This window comes from Sapajus apella, unplaced genomic scaffold (assembly GCF_009761245.1).
Source record: "Sapajus apella isolate SASKATOON/1434 unplaced genomic scaffold, GSC_monkey_1.0 scaffold4, whole genome shotgun sequence".
NCBI lineage: Eukaryota > Metazoa > Chordata > Mammalia > Primates > Cebidae > Sapajus > Sapajus apella.
The window spans coordinates 55101054-55123574 of record NW_022436944.1 but is presented as its reverse complement, the minus strand read 5'-3'; the positions used below and the strand labels follow the sequence as shown (position 1 = coordinate 55123574).

At 38.2% G+C, this 22521-nt stretch overlaps 1 protein-coding gene across 3 annotated transcripts in view; it reads right to left on the bottom strand.

Annotated features, from left to right (window-relative positions):
• ARPP21 (cAMP regulated phosphoprotein 21) overlaps positions 1 to 22521 on the bottom strand; it is a 155819-nt gene that overhangs the window by 118683 nt on the left and 14615 nt on the right. The window contains exons 1-2 of one of the 3 annotated variants that reach the window (XM_032269568.1): positions 12505 to 12518; positions 11967 to 11971 (exon numbers count right to left, since the gene is read on the bottom strand). The exons of the other annotated variants lie outside the window; for them this stretch is intronic. The gene's annotated coding sequence lies outside the window, so the exon portion shown is untranslated. Of the gene's footprint in view, positions 1 to 11966; positions 11972 to 12504; positions 12519 to 22521 lie in introns of those variants that run through there. 3 annotated transcript variants of the gene reach the window in all.

The following is a 22521-nucleotide window of genomic DNA, read 5'->3' as shown; positions in this document are numbered from 1 at the left end:
GATTGTGGAGATGGCAAAGAAAGGTAGAGAGGAGAAAGGCAAAATGTAACTCACCAAATATTATGCTGTCTTTCATCATCACCATCAAAATCGATATGCCCTCAGTGTGTTTGTGTGTGTGTTACACATATTTATCACTGTGCTACCAACTGGGAAAGAAAGGTCAGATTTGATTCAAATTTCAGCAATAATTTTGTTCTTTGATGAAAGGGAAATGAAAGTTAAATTTTTTCAATAAGTTGGAGTGTCACCGTATTAGTCACTTTCTTCATAATGCTTAGACTAAAAATTAACAAGAGGAAGATTAATATTAACCCAGATTAGCATGGGTACTTTATGATGAAACAACACAGTCGAGATTTACTTATTGAAACTGAAATGTTTTGCCTGTATGCACTGTTTCTTCTTTTTAAGCTGGGTATTGTTCAGTAAATGAAAACCACTTGTATACTGTGGTGATGACTGATTTGTCAAGTTGCCACAAAAGATGTATAAATATTGAAATACTACGCAATACTATATAAACCAAGCATATAACTCATTTTCAAAACAATTATTCTGTTAAAGTTTAAGAAAAATTTTGAACCTTTAAGTTTAAAGCAAGTAAAAAAAAAGTAATTGGGATGTAATCATTTCAGAAATGACAGCAACAATGCCATGAATAGAATGTACATACTAATATCTTTAGCAAGTTTGAAATTTTCCCAAGGTGACAAAAATATCAATGAGACATTTTTACATTAATTTAATTACCACCACCCTCCAAAATGTAATCGTTCAATAGTGTATAAGAAACACTCTACTAGGAGATTTCCCCTTTAATTAAACTCTTTATAGTAAACTTCATGTAAAGGCATTCTGTAAGATTCTTGAGCTGTCATGAAAATGCCAAAATTGCCAGAGAACTATTTTGTTGGAAGAACAGACGTGGGCATTTAAGTAAATTTTCTGGTTAGGATTTTGGGGAACAGAAATGTTTTCATGACTATTTTTGTTTAAGCTTTAATCTAAGAGCCTGACACTTTATAAACATGTAGAAGATCATATGTAGAATCTCACATTTTCTTCTTTAACTGCGGTCACCTGGATCAAACATAACTAATACCAACATTCAGTAGAATGCCAAAAGTGGAAGGAACGGATGCCAAGGCTCTGCACATGAGTAGCACCATAATGATCATGAATGCCATTAAAACTAAGGAAGGTCTGTTGTCAATAAAAGCATCTGAAGAAAGGCCTTATGCCAGTGTTTCACTTCTTCATTCGTATAACCAGTCTTTAATGAGCTTCTACTATGCGCAAGAAAGTTCTACACTGTGACATGTTATTCTGGTGAATTGATACAACCTCACTTTTAAAAATCTTTTTTTACTGAATATAAATAAAAAATAAGCAATTAATATACACACCTACACAGCAAAGGCAGAAAATTATACTATAAGAGGGGAAATTGGCATCCTGCTTTACAAAATTTCCTCTGACATATTGATGACACATATGTATACAGACTAGTTCTGTGGATGTAACATTCCACGGTTAGTGCTTGACTCACACCAGTACCGAATAAATGCTACAATCATCATCATCATCATCATCATCATCATCATCATCTTAGCAGTACCTGGCTACATATATTGCTATTTATCCATCCAGTGTGGAATAAAAAGAGAAAAAACAATGTTCAGAGAACACCTGCACCTCCACCAGAATCAATACATGTATAGCCAATGTGCTTTCACCAACAAAGGGTAACAGACATCATCTTTCACTGAAAAAGACAACTCTATAATTTTTTTTTCCCAAAGCTTACCCTGGATATGGTTCTGGTACAATATGAACATCAGGATGTCAATAATCTTAATGAGAGAGCTGGATGGAATGCAATAGCTGATGGGCACCCTTGTCACAAGACTGGCCCAGTTTGTGCATATTTTTACTACAGATAAGGAGTTTTTTTCTGACCAAAATCAGTGTCACAGAGAATGACGCCAAAGGCTCTGCTTCCATGTTAGAAAATAAGCCAAGAATCTGACAGCATCAAGGTTAGTTTTAGTTTGAATGTGTGACCATTGAAACCCATCCAAAGATGTTTAAATGGCTTAAACTTCCATAACCCGTACAGGCAAAAAAAAAAAATGTACACCACATTACATTTCCAACATCATTCTATTAAGAGTCTAGGTATGATTTATCCATGTGCAAGGTGATGTCATCAACCTTCAGCATGATGCAAACTTTTTTTTAAAAAAGTGCAAAGACCCAGAAAACCACAGAGCTCCAAAGAAGCTTGGAATTAGTTATTCTAACTGATATTAAATCCAATAGCATGGACAAGATCTGCAACCACAGTTAATCTATAAGCAGGGTTGGTTCAACAAACACAGTCATTTTGACTGGATGTCAGAGCTCTTTTCAATAACCTGTGTTCCTCTAGTGATGGTTCTGCTAGAAATATAGGTCAAGTTTACCTAATCTATGCAATTAATTCCCAGTATGTTGCAAGAGGGACCCACACATTGTTTTTCACTGGACCACTATCCTTTATCCTATTGAATTAAGTCTATAAATACTGCACAGAAACGTCCTGAGCATACCTTCTGATGATGGTATGTGTGTCTCTTTCCTGGATTTCCTGGTCAATCAGATGGACACATTTGGACTTCTAGATATTATGCTCAGTCTCTCTTTTTGAAAATTCTTAAGGCCCATTTTTTTCATAGCTATCAGAATGCCATAAAGTTGTCTGAGGTCTATCTGCCTAATTTCCTCCTTCCACACATAGAACTCATAGTGCCCATCTTTCCAAAAGCCAAACAGAAAATCACATGCTTGCATTATTCATAGATAAAGCGTACCCAGATTTTGTAGGTAGGCTTGACAATTTTTTGTTGTGGAACAATTAATTATAATCCACACTGGTGATAAAACATGGGTAACATTTCAAAAGGAGTGTCTCCCTAATCTTCAAGCAAAAAGCCAGGATCTCAGACTTAAACAATAGCCTCATCATTCCTAGTGTAGCTGAAACAAATTTCCCAGGAACTTAAATAATACTGTTGGGATCCTGTGGATAATGATACCATATAACTTTGCTAAGACAAACACGTTCTTAAGTAGTCAGATCTTCCAGGAATCTCAGTGAGTTACATACTTACCCTAGATATTTCTCTCATATCACTGTTCTGTGATCTCCTATATCAAGCAGTACTATTTCAGGGATGAGAAGAGGAAATAATCCTCTGAAATGATGACACTCTTGTTTGGGCATTACTAATCTAACTGGTATGAGAGATTCTGCATTCTAAATTCAGTTCAATAAAATATTTAAAATTTCTTTTTTATCTGGATCTCAAGAAAACAATCCATTCTTTACTTTCAGTTATTTCTATTGGAGAAGATCTCTAATGGAACAAGAATTTATCACAAAGTGCGTATCTTCAATTCTGATTTAAAGAGTTCAAAAATACAAAATTCAACAGAAAGAAAAAAGGCATTTTTAATAGAGGTGGAGAAATACTAATTTTAATAGTAATCATTATATCTGACATGAACTCTTTTCATCTTCATTCTTACAAGATGTGAAAGAAGCATCTGTCATTTCAAAAACAATGAATTAACAAATGTGATGCAGTTATAGGTGCCAGAATGGGAGCTAAGTGTTTGAGTTATTAAAACCTTTCTCACAGGAAGAAAGGAGGAAGAGACATTTAGGTAAAATGAATAAAGCAAAGAAAAATTGCTAAGTTGTTATTTTGTCTGATTTTTGAAATGTCCATAAAAGTCATGTTTTTTTTTTTTGCATATATATATTTATGGGAAAATAAGATGTTTCCATTGCTATGACATCTTTGTTTTTTGTCAATACTTTGTATTTGGTACCATAAATGACTATTTCATGCCTTAATATTGCCTTTTCAGATGTATTATTACCAAATTCATCATTTCTAAACCTTTTTAAAAGGAATCAACACAGAAGTTTAAATTGCCCATCTATGACCTCAGCCTCTTCTCTAACAGCAAAATGAATGAAAGGATTTTCTAAAGGCACAAAATAATGAAAGTGGGCTAGTCCCCAATATTAAAAGGCAAAATGTGAGCATAAAGGATCTATAATAGCAGAAGCTATGGTCACAAGAGGTGTATTCCACTTCCAAAAGGGAGGGAGAGAGGGCAGAGAGATTAGCAGAAACGGACGTATGCTGCCATCCTAAGTATAGCTTGTGGAATTTCAGGAGACACAGGAACAAAGGGAGTCTCCAGTTATACAGAGCAGCTCTGAGCTACACTTTTGTGTTAACATCTTAATAGCTTTCCCTTTCTACAAGATTCAACAACCACACCATGACATAACAACTACTTTTTATTGAGTGATACTACAGGGGTAATTTTTGACTGAGTTTTCTTCATAGATTATTATATCTTATCCTCACATCAAATATACCTATTCATTGCTAGTCTACAGCAGGGAAGAAAGCGAGCTGTCTGTTGTCCTATCTCTTTAGTGTTAAGTTGGCTGGCTGATGGCTCCTTCAATCACTGGATTCCCCAGGTCTCAGCCAAAGCAGATGAATCATTGTTTAACAAAACTCAAAATTTGAACCGAGTAGTAAAAAAGATTCTCTTCCCACTATTATGTAAACTCCACAATCATGGGGATTTTGGCCTATTTTGTGTACTTCTACATTAACCCTGATATTAAGAATAGTACCTAGTGCACGGTAGGATTTGTTGACTCAATGAATGAAAAGAGGCTAAAAGCTTTACCTGGATTCTAATCAGTAATAGCTATGTGACTTTACTGTATTTCTGCCTCCTCCAACTAAAGGCCAAGACATCTAATCATACGAAGACCTATGAAAACCAATGTGGCAATGGTTAAGTTATCTCTTAAACTAAACCAACAGCCACTGGAAGTTACCCAAATGTAAAACCAGGAACTGTTTCTGCAGGTTTGGATCTCGTGAAGGTTTTGGTCTGGCTAAACTCTGTGATAGTGGGTCTATCCATTCAATGAGAGCTGAGCATATTTATTGGTGTCCTACTATGCAGAATATTTTGTGGCCTTCTGGGTAGGATACTGGGAAAGCAAAGAGATGGTGCTTGCTTGCTAGGAAGCAGCTACCAAGCTAACTATAGAAGTCAACAAAGAGATTTGAGAGCAAAGCAACCCAGAGGACTAAAGTATGTAATATAAACGCATTTACCACTGCTAACATTAAACTTAGGATTTTCACAATGTTTTCTTGAAAGCTAATTTTGAAAATGTTTCTTAAGTAAACTGAAAGACATAAATAACAACAAACAGAGACAATGGAAAAGATATTCTCATTAAAGATAAGAGTGTTGAACCTTTGAACTGACCATGCACATGAGTTTCTCCAGGCTCTTTGTCCGCATGTGCATCATCAGACATGTGGGCAAAGTTGAGTTTCCTGAGTTTTTGAGAAAGTTATGGCATTATTAATTGCATGACTTATCATAGGCCAAACATCTAGGCCTCACTCATATTGCTAGGTAACAAAAGAGCTAGATAAAAACAATGTCTTTCTCTCCTTTCTTCCACACTAGACTTAATTCAGTATTGCACAAGGTTTCTTCTGCTTACTTTAACGGGGTCCTCATCTAAGTGTCATTTCTCCCCTTAGGAGGAAGTGCCACACAGTTCAGGTGTAACAGTGTTCGTATCACAAAGTGGAAGATAATATGTTCTCATCTCATGTGCCTGCTCCGTCTCTTCTTGAATGCTGTGGTCTTCTTCTTTTCTCCCTGCTTTGTTTCTTCGTTTCTCTGCACTGCCTAATACAGTGTTACAAAAAATTACATACTGGCACCACTAAAAACAGTGATGAAAACAAAGAAGTGCAGCGTTGAGGTCAACATATCTGCTAGTAAAAGTAAGCATTCAAGAAATAATTCTTGCTATCCTCAGACTTTCTGTAAATAGGCGAATCTGAAATATAAAATAATTCATTTGACATTGGCATTTGTTTTGGTAGCAACATTGTATGGGAATCTTTCCTCACCGCAGTTGAGTTATCTTTTGGTGTGTAGATATGGCAAATGCAAGAAAATAACAACAAAACTACCTGAGAATGGGCGTGAATGTCCGCAGGCAAAGGGTCCATGTTCAGGACCTCAAGTGCTGAAGAATGGGTTGCAGAAGCATTTCATGTGATGTCTGCTTTCCTGGGAGACAAGGGAAGCAGCCAGGGGAGTGGAAGGAGCTACATGCCTTCGGAGAGAGGACTTACAGGTACTATGGTAGAAAAAATGTATGGCATATGAAAATAAGTATGCAAAAGAGTGTCTCAAAGCCTTTATTTCTAAGCCGTCAAGGGTTTGACTTGTGTTTGTGGCCATGCTTTAAATACAAACGTTTTGAAGACATGTTCCAGATGAAGAATGTCAGCGCTAGACTCTAAGTTCCTTGAACAGAGAGGGCCCTCAGGCCAGTGTATCTTCCAACTGTTGTTTAGTGCAGAGGAGGAACACTATCGATACCAGTTTGCCGAAAGGATAAATGAATACACTCCTGGGAGGAAAACATTTTCAGGAACCCCACAGCACATTGATGGAGCAGAATGTGGGTTTTTTTGCAATGTGTCCACGGCTTAGCCAGAAGGTACTTTCTGACTTAAACCATCTGAATTGGTGTGTGTCTGTTTGTGTCAGGCAGCACTCAAGCTCTGGGGCCATCTGTGGCAATGCTGATTGGACGCCAGATGCCCTCCTTGAAAAGTAACCGAAAGAGAGCATGTGGTTGGTCATTTGTAAGAGAAGGGCTGCAGTTGGAAGTTGGCTTGCCTATCATCATTCAATGTGAGAATTACGATCACATGAACACACTCTACCTAAAAAGGCTGGCATGGCCTGAAGGCGTCAACTCCCCCTCCCCGCCGACCACTACCCCCTGACTGCTGTAAGCCTGATTTTATATGATATTCCCATTAAAAAAAAATTTTTAAACAAAACATTCTTGTTTGAAGGAGAAGTGAAAGGGTTAGTTACATTCAAGACTAAAAACAAATCAGGTGAATGTCTTCTGCATGAGGGACTCCCCCACCTGGGTGCTCCCTGCACAAACCTGATAATAAGACTGTTCAATCCTAGCAAGCCAGAATCAAAGAAAATGGGTGTTTGCATTTTGTAATCTCCATATTTCAAAATATTTAATACTTTTCAATGATCTTATAAAAATGAATGCTGGAATAATCTCTGTGAATTATTAGAACCTGCTATCATTACCAGTTACTAAAGAAACAGGAAAAAGCAGATTCTCAAACCATACCAAATGAATGAACTGGCAGAAACTATTAATATCTGGCAGCAACACAGTCAGTCTGAGCTTAGATGATGAGAGATGTTGGTGTGTGGTCCCAGGGCTGAATGAACCAATGAGTACTGAAGAAAAAGAGTTAAATTGTGCTCAGAATCTCCCTGGGGATTTCTGATGATGAAGTTGAAGATTTGGGGGTTTTATTCATGGATTCTACAATGCTTAAGCTAAGTGCCTGGAAGGGGTTATTAGCTTTGTACATGGTTGTTACGGGCAAACAAAATAGTCTTAAAGTGTACTGTAAAGACACTTCAATAGATGAAAACTGTTGGTTCACCCGGTACATACTGACATTTCAGAAAGAAAGATCTGAAGTTAACCCACCCTCTTGGGTGTTCTAATGTGTAATCATGAACTTGAACAGAAAAGGTGATGTAGCATTCCTATGACAAATGGAACAATCGGATCCCTGGAATGGAGGTTGAAAATCTGGCATTACACAAAAGAATAGAAACATAAGAAAATGTGGTTGTTAAACGTTTACAATAGTGTGCATCCAAGCTATGCATGTGGAAATTGTCAGGTTAAAATTATCCAGCAAAGAGTCAAATTTGTGATTTGATATATCACAGAAATCAACTATCTGTCAATCTTATGTATTATGAAATACTCAGCTTCTGAGCTGTGGGCTTATTTGAAACCTTCAAGATTTTAAGTGTAGATAAGAAAGGAGAAGCCAGTAGTTGCATTTGTTAATGTATAGCAAGATACTTTCAGAAGTGGAATGTTTTTTTTGTTGTGTAGTCTGCTTAATAAAGTCTAAGGCCTAAACTTGGAAAAAAAAATCTTATGTAGTTGGAGAAATTATTACCTTTCTTTACTCATAATCATGACTAGGAAGGAAGGAAGGAAGGAAGGAAGGACGGAAGACATTCTTTCTGCTGGCAACTCTGTGGCCTGACCATTCATATGGGGCTTGGGCACAACACAGATGCCAATTCCAGATCAGGCCCTTGATTGCTCTACACTTCAGAGACTCCAGCAGGAGCAAGGAGAAAATAGCATGCCAACTGTCCGAAACTCTTCTGAAAATATACGAAAGTGGAATGTGAAATATTTGAAGGATGTATTAATATGATGAAGCCTACAGCAAAATTTAATTTACAAAAATAAATATAAAACTGTGAAAACAAAATGGGTCATTTGTTCTTTATTGCTAGCACCTAGCAGGGAGAACTGTTCATAATTATAGATAAGTAGTATGTTAAGCATAGCATTTCCCTGTACTTGATAAAGTCTAGCAAATAGAAAAATGTGTTCTACACCTCAACAATTACATTTTCAGTGGGGAAAAAACAGATATAAACAAAGTAAAGGACACAATGAGATCCTGTTACCTCTCAAGACATATCTACATGATGACAAGAGAAGCAATTTGAATCTCCAAGTACCAAAGAAGTCGAAGCATGTTTACGTAAATGACTACTTTTAGTCTCACAAGGCATTACTGGTATCCTAATTTTAAATATTTGTGTGTGTGTGTGTGTGTGTGTGTATACATATATATACATAATTAGTGTAATTCGAACCTTGGCAATTTGTAAATGTAAAAATGGCAGATCCTGGGCCAGGCGTGGTGGCTCACGACTGTAAATCCCAGCACTTTGGGAGGCCGAGGCAGGCAGATCATGAGGTCAAGAAATCAAGGCCATCCTGGCCTACATGGTGAAACCCCATCTCTACTAAAAATAAAAACATTAGCTGGGTATGGTGGCCTGTGCCTGTAGTATCAGCTACTCAGGAGGCTGAGGCAGTAGAATTGCTTGAACCTGGGAGGCAGAGGTTGCAGTGAGCCGAGATCACGCCACTGCACTCCAGCATGGTGCCTGGTGGCAGAGTGAGACTCTGTTTCCAAAAAAAAAAAAAAAAAAAAATAGCAGATCCCAGGTATCTAACATTCTGTGTGGTTCAAAACTATCCTTATATCCGGGTAGATTCTATTTTCAGTTCTGGGAGCACTGGATCTCTGCTAACAACTCTGTGGCCTGATGATTCATAAGCGGCTTGGGCATACCCATGGATGTCAATTCTAGATCAGGCCATGATTGCTCTACCCTTCAGAGACTCCAGCAGGAGCAAGGAGAAGACAGCATGCCAGCCAGTGGAATACATTGGCTATTTGTTCTACTGGCAATCTGCTAGGCTCACCAAGATGCCACACTTAAGGTGATGCTGCAAAACTGAAAAGAAATGCTGCCCATCCAAATACTAAAAATGTCTTGTTATTTTAGGGTCCCGTTTTATTTTAATTTGTTAAAAATATATACTTCCAAAAACTTACACTTCTATATTTAGGACTACTTTTCCCAAAAAATGGATAAGAACAAAGTCAGAGATGATACTTTACAATGAATAGCAGCAATAAATTTCTGAGGGAGGGACACCGTCAATTTCCTGAGAGGAAAATTTGTGTTCTCACTTACATGACTTTATGAGTTTTTTCCCTCCTCCTCCTCCTCCTCCTTCTCCTCCTCCCCCTCCTCCTCCTCCTCCTCCTCCTTCTCCTCCTCCTCCTCCTCCTCCTTCTCCTCCTCCTCTTCCTTCTTCTTCTTCAAGAAAAAAAGTACTGCAGGTGATGTTCAAGACTTGCTGACTTCCAAAGTGTGGTATTTTGGAGTGATACTGCACCAATACCATTGCAAAATTTCATTATAAATTAATTTGTTATGCATTATAATCCAATTTCAGACTAGATTACATTTTCTTTTAATTAACTAGAAGGATTCTTATATGTCTTTTTCTCTTTTTTTAATCTAGCACCTCTCTCAAATATGTTAAGAAGTGATCAAAGCTACAAGCAGAGTCCTACTTCCAAGGGTCAATGCAAAAAATACTGCTGCTTCCTTTAGAAGCATCTGTAAGCGACTTATCCCTCTCTCACATAAGTTATTTAAAAAGGAGGAATATTGTACTAGAACATCTAGTAGAATGCCTGGCATTCAATAATAACTTGATGAATTAGTTAATGAATTAATATATAAATTTAACCAGTCATGAGATTATGACACCTAATCACAATGCAAAATAACTGTGGTTTCCATCTTAGACTAAGAATTAGCTCCTCATTATCATCATCCCTGGTACAAATCACATTGGTAAATAAAACTAGTTTTACTATAACACAGTCTGAGATTTTAAATAAAACTAAAGTTAAATGTTAATATAAATAGTATCAATTAAAACTGATAAAACTGATATCAAAATAAAAATAGTTTCAATTTTAATATACTTATTGGTAACTCTGTGCCTGATAGTATTTTGATTAAAGAATATATGATAATAGGACTAGCCCTTAAAGAGTCACATTTCAGAGTGGAGGAAGCTGAGTCATAGATGCATTAAGCATATCAAATACTTCACTCTAGGGAGGACTGAGGCAGAGTCTAAATTCTGACAGATTGGTTCTGGGACTTTAATTTATCCATAGGCTTTTGAAATGAGTGACGATAATAGTCACCACACGCCTGGCAATAAATACTAAAGGCATGCCATCGTGATGCCAGTGGCAATTCAGGTAGATAGAACCACAGGGGAGAGTTGAGGCTGCATGTTTATTCTAACCTTTCCAAATCCCAAATAAACCTGTTTATTTTTATATTCAGAAAAAGCACACATAAAGACTGAGAAGAGATAGAAAATAATGAATGAATCTGGATACCTATTTGCAGTGTTAATCACACTGTGAAGCATGTTTGCGGTTGCAGTGTAATTACCCATTTAATCAGAAAATAGAAAAGTAAAGACAATGGAAAAATTATTAATAAAGCTAAAATTAAGAAGAACTACATTTAATAAAATGTGCAATAAAGGGGATTTAGTCTACAAGAAGGCATATTTGAAATTAATGTCAAAGACAAACTAAAAACCCTACACCTACACACAACCAAATAATTTAATAAAAATGTTAAAACTAGTTGAATAATGCCAAAAGAATCTCGACTAATTAAATAAACAATAAATTATTATAAAATATGTTTTGTGCTTGGAATAAATATCAAAATCAAAACAACAAAAAATAATTAAAAACAAAGTCAAGAATAATTTTGCAATACAACTTGGGCTAAAATTTCTTAAGAATTCAGGGTTACTTTCGTGCGGAGCCACGGACTGGGATGTTTTGTTTTAAGCTTACTTCCCTATACAAGAAACCAGTAAAAAATTTCAGAGAAAGTAACAGTTTGTAAGAATATCCTATAACTCCATTTAAATAAATTAAATTCCCTTCTGCTTGGTAGGTTTAGATTCAGGGAAGGGTATACAGGTGACAACATCAGTATTCATTTGTAGCATTATCAGTATATACTATTTATTAATCTCCTTGACTGAGTACCCCCCAAGTAGGTTTGTAACTTTAAATCACCTCCTTCCAGCCACTGTTCTTTGAACTGAAAGGTTGGAGTGGAGACTCTGAGGAGATGGGCACAGACCAGCTGAGCCATCATACCGTGAGCAATGATCTGGCTGTCTTACAAACCACAACAACACACACATCCTATCATGTTTCCTTTAAAAAACCATTAATGAGGCCTGGCACGGTGGCTTACGCCTGTAATCTCAGCACTTTGGGAAACTGAGGTGGGCGGATCATGAGGGCAAGAGATCCAGACCATCCTGGCCAATATGGTGAAACCCTATCTCTACTAAAAATACAAAAATTAGCAGAGCATGGTGGCCCACACCTGTAATCTCTGCTACTCAGGAGGCTGAGGGAGGAGAATCGCTTGAATCCAGGAGGTGGAGGTTACAGTGAGCCAAGATCGCACCACTGCACTCTAGCCTGGTGACAGAGCCAGACTCTGTCAAAAAAAAAAAAAAAAAAAATTCATGAGCCAGACACATTTTATTGCCTTCTACTTATTGTGCATACACTAACTAAATACCTTGATGAGAATGATGAGAACACTCATTACAATGATGACTAGAGTACAGTCCTGCCCTCTAGGAGACTCCAGGGGGAGATTGTATTAATTCTTTAAAAGGTCGAATAGGGTTCATGAAGTAGCTCTTCATCTGCAGTGGTTTTGAATACGAGGATGGTTTCATTAACTAATGCAATATTTACCCAGATAATTCTTTTCTTGTTTCTCAAATATAGGAAATGACTAAATCCTGAATGTTTGATATAACCTCTTGCCTCCAGAGGAATATGTTTACATTATACAAACGACTCAGTGGTAAGTCATTTGAAAAGACCAATTAACTACTGCATGTAGAACTAGACACATGACTGTCTATGTGTGTTATCTAAGTACACATTCTGATTCTGCAGATATTTTTAGAGTGTCCATGTATAGTGCTTTGCTCAAAACTTTCCACTTACCTTAAATTTTTACTTCAAAAACAAGCTCTCATAATTTCATGAGAGATATTTGTTATCATATTTTTTTTAAAAAAAGCTTTGGTCATTTAAGATCTTGTTATCATATTTAAAAAAAAAAAAAAAGCTTAGGCTAAGGGCAATGGTGTTGTCCAAAGTCAGATATTAATCCACATAAAGGCCACACAAAAACCGGGACTCGGTTCTTCTTTGAGCCCTGTGTTCCTTCCAAGTTGCTTTTGTGCATGTGTAGATAGACATAAATATAAACCAAGACATACTTATATTAAACTCAGGCATCTGAGTTAGGGTGGTCCACTCGGCTTTCACTTTTAAAATCATTCCTTTAAGATCTGCAAATTCATTTGCCTCCAAAGGAGTGAAAAGTTTGTTTCTTTCAGTGACTTAAAAGTTTTCATGTAATTTGAATGTTGGAGAAGTGTCACTTGAATTAGGTTACACACACACAAAATAGCAGGTGGGCTAAGTCACTCGGAGTATGCAAGTGACACTCCTCTGAAGCCCCTCTCTGAATGCCAGATCAGGCCACATAGCAGCCTGGAGTCGGTTCCAGCTCAGAGAACAGAGCAGCAGCTGCTGGGAGTTGGCGGTAGCCCAAGTCTCAGCTGTATTCTTGGCCTTCTGCCTCCTCCAGGCACTTACTAGGGGCGCGTGACCAAGGAAACAGCTGAGCCCCCACCTCAAAGAGGAAACGCAACCGCCACAGCCCCCGCCACCACCTGCTCCGGAGCCAAACAACCAACAAATTCCTGCTCAGTTCGAAGGGAAGGGGTAAAGCGGGACTGCTGATTCACTCCTAGGAATGCCGGAGCTGTTTCCACTGAAGAGAGAGGCATAGCTCAACAGGAATGGGACGGGATGTCATTGTGAACGCTCTGGCGGAGCCATCTGGGGACTTGAAGATGCAGGGAATCAGAAATGGTAGAATAACAGTTGCCAGAGCCTAGGGATCGTGGGAGAGATGATGGAGAGAGTCTGGTCAACAGGTACAAAGTCACTCAGACAGGAGGAAAAAGTTCTGTTCTAGAAGTTGCGCATAGGGTAACTATAGTTAACAGTACTGCACTGCAAATTTCCAAATAGCGAGAAGAGAGGATTTTTAATGTTCTCACCACAAAGAAATGACAAATATTTGAGGTGATGGATATGCTAATTACCCTGATTTGATCATTACACAATGAATACATGTGTTGGAATACCACATTATACCCCATAAATATGTACATGCCAATTAAAAACAAAGTCCAACTAGAAAAAATAGTTTAGATGCTCAAGTCACAGGGTTCGATTAAGATTTCAAACATTGCTTTAGATATCGTTGGCAAGATGTTTTGAAGAGAATCCTTTCCTAAACAGAAATTTTGATTTTGGTTTTATATTGGTCTGAAAATTTGCCAAGAACAAGGACGGGACGGCTGGACAGGTCACTTTCATGTGCAGCAATTTCCAAGAGGCCCCTTGGTCACACAGCATAATTACAAAAATAAAGCAAACACGTTAAATGCCCTGCACTTTTTTTTTTCAGATGCCAAGTATGGCCTTCTAGGGTGTTGCGAAATCTTAAGGTAGCCCCAGGCATCAGCATACATTCCCGGTCCAAATCCAATTCCCACAGCCCAGCAGGCAAGCTCGGACAGTGGAAATGCGAGTGTAAGGCCAGCATTCCTCCGAAGGACTGTGGGGGTGAGTATGCTACTTCCCAGAATCGTGGCTCTGACAGCTTCAACTGCACTCACGTCAGTGCTATTAAGAGATGTTCCTAACTTCAAACATTGTGAAATCTCACCCCGCTCTGAGGACACATCCCTCCAGATCTGTCTCCGATCAACACGGGAGGCTGTGCTTTGTGCTATTAAAAATTCCTCTGGAACAAGAAGGGCAAAATGCTGACGCTCCATGATGCATACATGGGGGTTTGTTACACAATTATCTCCATTTTGTGCACATTTTAAAAATTTCCATAATAAAAAGTTCAAAGTATAAAAATTTGTCTGGGGATTAAATCACTGTCAGATGCAAGAATTATGTGCCCACACTGGGCTTCCGTCCAGGTGAGAGAGACTCTGATTTGTAGGTGATTGATTATTATTTCCAGGGAGAATGTGACAGGTTTAAAAATGTTACAGATCACAGTTTTTTTGAAAAACCTGACCATTATCGAGTGAAGGCTTTTCTCCCTAGCAGTGATACACAATTTTTATTCAATTCTGGGGTAAATTGAGATATATTTGCTCTAGAGCATCAGGAAGTTTCTGTTATTTTTTTAAAATTTGTACAAATTTATAGGGTACATGAGAAATGCTGTTACATGCATACAGAGTCAGAGTATTTAGGGTGTTCATCGCCTGAGTATATATCTTTTCGTTAATATGGTCACCCTACTCTGTTATCAAACACTGAATGTCTTCCTTCTGTCTTGCTGTATGTCTGTCCCTTTAATCTACTTCTCTTCATCCCCCTCATTCAACTCACCCTTCCCAGTATCTGTTATCTATCTTCTTACTCTCTATCTCCACGTGATCAAATATTTTTAGCTCCCACATATAAGTGAGAATATGCAACATTTGTTCATTTTTTTTTCCTTTATGGTAGATTTCACTTGGTGGACACAATTCTGTCTCCAAGATCTTGTTGCTTCTTGTGGGACTGTCTCTGCTGCAGAGAGCTGAGCCACCTCATGTCACACTCTTTCCTAGAATAATCCACATCCAATAATCCAATAACTGATCAAGGGGGTACTAGAAGGCCTAAGATCTCAACCCTCTGTGGGACTCTCTGAAGGTCGCTCTAGTGGCAGAGCTTCCTGCAGGATCAGCAGGGGCTGTCCTCAACCTCTGGCCTGAACTGCAGCTCACCTTTTCTCTCTGCCCAGTCCTGCTCCCCTCTCTGCCCCTCTGTAGGGCTGGTCCCAAAATCTCTCCTTAGTTAACATCCTGCACACTCAACTCTATCTCAGAGTCTGCCTTCCAGAACCCTACCTGTAACATCACAGGACATCCCTTTGGAAGGGTTGAAAATGCTTTGCAGTGGGAATAAAACCTAGATTAAGAAACACTGCTTAGTTTCAAGCCATTGTCAGCTCTTCTTAATCACCTCTTTAATACCTGGCACCCCATCAGTGCTCCAAATCTTGCCATATTTATAAAGGTATTAAAACTGTATGTACAATATGCACATGTATGCCAACTGGTACTGCTGAGTTGGTTTATATGGGACCACGTATTTAATTCTTGCAAATAAACCATACGCACTATGATTCTTTCCAATGGTGTGAATTCCCCTCTATACCTGAAATCTGATCCTGTTTTGACCTTTAACTCTCAGAGGCCACTATAATGCTACATAACTCTCTAATCTCAAATCCAAATTATGTCTACTTATAAGCACCTCTGAAAATTATGTCCTCAAACTTAATTTTAAAACCACCAATAGCTAACACCAGCCCTGAAACATAACAGGCATTCAATATACTATGATTACATATTAGTTAGTGCCCATAAAATGTTATAAAACTTATACAAATTGTCTCATTTATTACCTTACAACCAAAAATAGTTATGTCACTGTCTCCATTATACACATGGGACGACTAAAATTCAGTAAGCTCAAGACACTTGCCCAAGGTAGCACAGTAAGTTCAAAGCCATCGCTGTGCCTCACTCTTTCTCCAGGAAATACGTGTTATTGTTTCCTACAAAAGCACTCTTTTGGGAGAAGAGGCAGGACAGAAAAAGGTCAATGAGAATTAAATAGTGTTGATTTTTTTGAATTTTATAGCTGGTCATAAGAAATTTATAAGTGTTCTTCTTTCTCTATGCTGTATTTATTTTCAAGTATCAACACTCTATGCAGAGAATGTATACTAGGAGTTCAAAAATCCTAATAAAGGAGCTGCTTAAATAATTATAATAGCCACTAATGCTTACAGCATGTTTCTATATGCTGAGTAATATTCTATGACTTTTACTGGTAAAGACTGACAGTCACTTTATCTCTTTTTCTGTTTTTGTCCCATTGTTCATGATTTCTCCTTGTGGATATGCCTGGAGGAGGAGATGTTTTAGCATTACAGATTCACCATTCTCACCAGTACAGCTCAATAACTGATTTTCATACCATGACAATGAATTAATGAGAGAATATGAAATTATGTTATATATTTCATGTTTTACAAGGCTGAGGTTTATGAAAGTAAATTGGTGAAAGCAAAGCACTTGGTCTCTTGGAGGATCCAGTTGTTTTTGTTGTTGTTTGTTTGTTTGTTTGTTTGTTTTGAGTAGGAGTTTAGTTCTTGTTGCCCAGGCTGCAGGGCAATGGCGCGATCTCGGCTCACTGCAATCTCTGCCTCCCGGGTTCAGGCAGTTCTCCAGCCTCAGCCTCCTGAGTAGCTGGGATTACAGGCATGTGCCAACACGCCCGGCTAATTTTGTATTTTTAGTAGAGATGGAGTTTCTCCATGTTGGTCAGGCTGATTTCAAACTCCCGACCTCAGGTGATCCGCCCACCTCAGCCTCCCAAAGTGCTGGGATTACAGGTGTGAGCCACCACGCCCGGCGAGGATCCAGTTTTAATTGTACAGATAATCCATGTGTATGTGACCCTGTGTGTTATTAGGCCTTGTTATGACAGTGAAGTTGATAAACTGTTATTTACCCAGCTCCTACTAGGTGTAAGGAATTCTGCTAAAAATTGTGAGATACAAAGATAGATGTAGCCTTGCACCTGCCTTTAAGAAATCTACAATCTGCTAAAAAGGAGTTACTCAATTTAGCTTTCCAAGTACATATGTTCTTTGTTTTTCAGTAAGTACGCTAAGCAGTGAATTCCAAATGAGTTCTTATTCACTAATTTTTAAGATAAAGAGTTAAATTAGACTAATTTATTATTTGGGGAAAAAAAAAAAACCCACACCTATCTCTCGTCCAGTAAGATAAAGAAAGTAGTATCCTATGAAAAAGAATAGAGACATTTACTCAAAATCCTCAGTCAAAAGTTATTAATTCTCCTTACTGATAATTACCCTTCAAGAATCTGATAATTATCCACCAAGAGGTGAACTTTGAGAATGAACTTAGTCATTATCTTAACCTCTTCTTACACACAGTTGAGAGTTAGAAGTAGTAACCTTCCTCCGTTTTTTCTTGAGAGTTCAAATATGGCTCTCCTTTTCCAGGCTTTTCTCCAAGGATGGCACAGAAGAGATTTTGAGAACACAGACTGTAGCCAATAGCAAGGTTGGTTTGAAGAAGCAAAAAGTGAGATGTATTTTTAGGGTGTCTGTGGGAGCAAGGGAGCAGATGCAGAGTGAGAGTTTGGCCTGCCCACATCTGGAAGGATGGGGCCAGAGGCAGAAGCTGAAGCTAAGAACAAATTCAAAGAAATGCAGGAGAGCAAGAGGTCCTCTGATGGCCAGACTGATCATTTATAGATATTGTCTTGTGCTTTATTCAGAATTGGGAATAGACCAGCCCCCTGTGTTCTCTGGGAGGAAATGGAAAGAATCATGTAAATGCAGATATTTAAAAGAATTTTCCGTAATTTAGAAGTGATACCTCATGACTATTAATTAAACCACCTCTTGCATTGCTCTAGGTCGAAAAAGGAAAAAAGTCAAGATCCAAAAGCTGAGAATCCCTGAGAACGATGCCAGGAAGGCTTGTCCGGGCGAGAACATTGATCTGTCCCTTGGCAAAGCCTCTCATGCTCTCCCTATGCCAGCAGATGGTGCAATGCACACCTGTGACTCTTGTCACAAAACAGCTCTCTGATGTTGTCATTACAAGAACTTATTTGACTCTTTACACACGCAGGTGTCACTGTGCACCAGTGTCTCTTGACTGAGCTGATCCTGAACAATATTGTGCTTTTGGTATAAGGCAGGAAGCCCCTCCATCAGTCAGAAGAACACCCCAGCCACCTTTATTCTCTAAAGGCTTCCTCCTTTTGAGAAACTCATCTTACAACATGTGATGAATTACTTGCTTTAAACATATATATGAACAAACAAAATTAGATGCACCCCTTCACTAACAAATCCCCTAGCTCTCTACCACCCACTCTTCATGATCTGTTCCTCTTCTGTGTTCAGCTTGATGTCTCTATCAGGCTACACGCCTGCACTTCAGCACTTATCCCAGGGCCTTGAAATTACCTGAGAGTCAGGCTGTAAGTTCCCCATAGGCAGGGATTGTGCTTTGCTTATCTCCGGGTCTCCAGGACCCACCGAGGTGTCTGGAATGCAATAGGAAATGCATACATGTTTCTAAAAATGTAAATGTCTTCTATGAATGTCTTCTAATCATGTAAATCCAAAAAGTTTATTAATTTTTCAATTGCTTAAAACATTCACTATTTATATTATATTCATACGATCATATTTTAAAATGTGTTTATAAGGCACAAATTTAACAAAAAAAATCTGAGCTTGTGGGCTGTGTCTATACGAAGAACACAAGTGTTTGTGGAGTGTATGTACATTCACAAGCATGTATGTGTATGTGCTGGGACTTCCTGTAAAAAGTATTTCTTAAAATGGGTCCGTGTAAAAAAATGTTGTGAGAATAGATGACATCATGTTTTCATATCTATTTGAAAAAAAAAAAAAAAAACTTGGAATATCCATAGCTCATGCCTTGATTATCAAAGTCAGCAAGAGAGAATATGGGCTATGATGGGATTCCTGCTATGAAATCCAAAAATTATCTGTGAAATTCAAAGACTTTATCATTTAAATATGAGGATAGATCCCTCTGATGAAGATAGAGCATCTTAGTTAAAACAAACAAATGATTATCTTGGACAACAGTGTAAACAAGACCCTAATTCATGAAGTTGCTAATTGCTCTTCCCAGCTGCAGAAGACTGGCCTATACTCCATCTCTCACTACTCATACTGTGAGTAACATTTCTACACTCTGTCCTGAAATTCAGCACAGCGCATGTCCTGCTTACACATCAGAGCCTGGGGACCAAAAAGGGGTCAGTTCAGAAAAGAACCTAAAAGGCAGCTACTTAAAGGAATCGAGTGCTTCATTTTAGACACATATATTTACTTCTATGACTGTGCTGGAATTAAACTCACATTTAAATTACTTTATTTCCTCAAAGCTTACCATTATATCATCAGGAGAAAATTCTTAGCAACAGTCTTTGTAGCCAAGAGAAATTGATACTGCATATGACTTTTTGAAAGTAAATCTAAAAATTGGTGCTGGGATAATGATCCTCACAAAATCCCAGAGTTGTTCATATTTAATTCAACTTAAATATAGATATCTTAACTCATGGTAAACAAATAATAGCTGTCATGTTTTCACACATTATTTCATGTACAAAATGCCAAAAGGAACACTTTATAAATGGTGTTTTTAATCTTCATTACAATGAATCATTCACTCATAGAAGGAAGAAGAAAGAAAGAGAAAGAAAGAAAACAATTTCAGAAAGGATAAAATTCCCTGCCCAAGGTCAAATGGCACAAAAATTATTCAAACATAGTTCTCAGAAACTCATGTTTTTTCCATTACCTGCCCTCACAGTGCCCATCTATAAGTCTGGAATGTGTTCACCGAGAAGGGAATGTAACTCACCCATATAACCATGGGAATTGATTAAAGAAAGATGCCAAACCATACAAAAACTATGGGTTTTACCACAAGAACGCATTATTCCAGTTATCACTTTCCAGGAATGTGCAATTACTTTTTATCAGTAATGTTGCTTCAGATATCCCACTGAAATGCAAAAGTGCATACTCAACACTTGATTCTCTAGTAATCTTAAAACTGAGAACCGAAGTAACTACAGAAGCCCCTGTTACTGTAAAGTGGATGCGTGACTACTGGTCCAAGGCCCAAATGTTGTCATACCTGGGAGAAGTCTTTCTAAGCTTTATGGAGCCTCACCTCGACCACCATGCTAGGATTCAGGCTTAGAGGTTACTTTGGTGAATGGAGCAGACCCTAAGCTATTACAACTGCAACCCACAGCTACCTTTTAGGACTAAGTAGACTGAGACTATCTTTGAAAAAAAAAAGAATGCCTGGGGGAACATGATCAGAGTTCAACATAAGAAAGAGCAGAGTGGCACTGAATGGAAGGAAAACCCCTTGTTTCTAAGATTTGGGTTGGAGTTTTGTACGCCCCGTCTGTTCTACAAGTTGAATCACAGACAGAGTGAGAAGAAGGGTTCCTCAGCCAATTCTTCACTGCTCAACCAAGGTAGCTGGAAAAGCAGATTCATTAGGCTGGTAGCAGGCTTCTCAGACGAACTTCCTCTTGGAAAAGCATCTTATTTAACCAGGCAGCACTCAGGTCTGACTGACACAAGAGCAGCTTTCTGATTTTGCAAGCAGACCGTGTCCGCAGGATAGGAGGCACCATGCTGTTGAGTTTGCCATCATGTCGTCTGCCCCCACAAGAGCACCACCCGCCATGCTGCAGGTATCACCAGGCATTTCAGCTGCCCTCTCCCTCTGCCCATGGCTACAACTCTATTCACACCTGTGTCTACACCAGCAGATCCACGTATCCATTGGCATTCTGTGTAGCTGGGTTCAAACACTAGAATCTGAATGGATTCCCAGTTGGTGCCACAAATCATTTCTATACAAAGGTTTATGAATTATCTAAGGACTGGTGGGCCATATGTAAACTGAAGTATAACATTAACAAATATATCAGTCTGATGTAAAAGGAGGAACTACAGACAAAAACAAAACAAAACAGAAAGCAGAGAAAGTATTATGTGACAGTTAACTGTGTGGACCCTGAAGCTGGACATCTAGGGCTTGAAGACTGACTCCACCACTGATTCTGAGCACGTTACCGAATGTGTTTGTGCCTCAGTTTTCTCATCTGAAAATGGAAATATAAGGGTCGCTACTTCATAAGTGGCTGGAAGGATTAAGCACGTTAATATACATAAAACACTCAGGAGAGTACTTCACACAGAGTTGCCATTATAAATGTATTAGCTATTAACTCTTTCACTGAGGGAAACATATGCATCTATTCAACAGATGTTTATTGATATCACCGGATCAGAGACCTGGCTAGAATTAAACTGCCAATACTTCTGCATACCTGATCTTCCAGACGTTTCTAGAGACCTTAGTGTCTTTAAAATTATGGCTGCTTCAGAATGGTATGGGCTTCCTTCAGAAACCCCGAGGTAGCCACCACTGGGCTCTTCAAGTCGTGAATGGATGGCAATTTCTAAGGATGTGTACATACATGTGGGAGGTAACTGGATGAAAGGTCTAGGGCTGTCAGTTTTTCACAGTCTAAATGAGAGGAATAAGTGTGCCCATGAAAATCATTTTTAAAGCAGCAAAGGTTACAGAAAGGGATTCTAAGAAAAACACCAAATGAGGAAATACGGAAGGGTACCAAAGGTAACACAGTTAAGAACTATGTCAGGCAGAGTTTTCCAGACTCCAAAACTTGCCTAGTATTTCTGCCTGGTTAAAAATGGAATTGGTATTATTTTTGAAGAACGTTTCTCATAGAGACCATATCTTATGTTTCTCTTTTGTTTGAAATAAAACATATTTTATCTGTTTATATAAATTGACACTTTTATCTCATATAATTGCACAAATTCAGTTACTTGATGTAACTAAACGATAGTGTAATTCTGCCTTTTTTAATTTTAAAATTATTATAAGGTAAATTTGACTTGTTTAGGGGCTGCATGGTTTTATTAATTTTAAGACTTGTATAAATTTATATAACCACCATCACTATCAGACTATGGTACAGCTCTAGCAACTCAAAAAATTTCCTCATACGACCCCTTCACAGAGACACCCCTCATACGACCCCTTCACAGAGACACCCCTCTCTT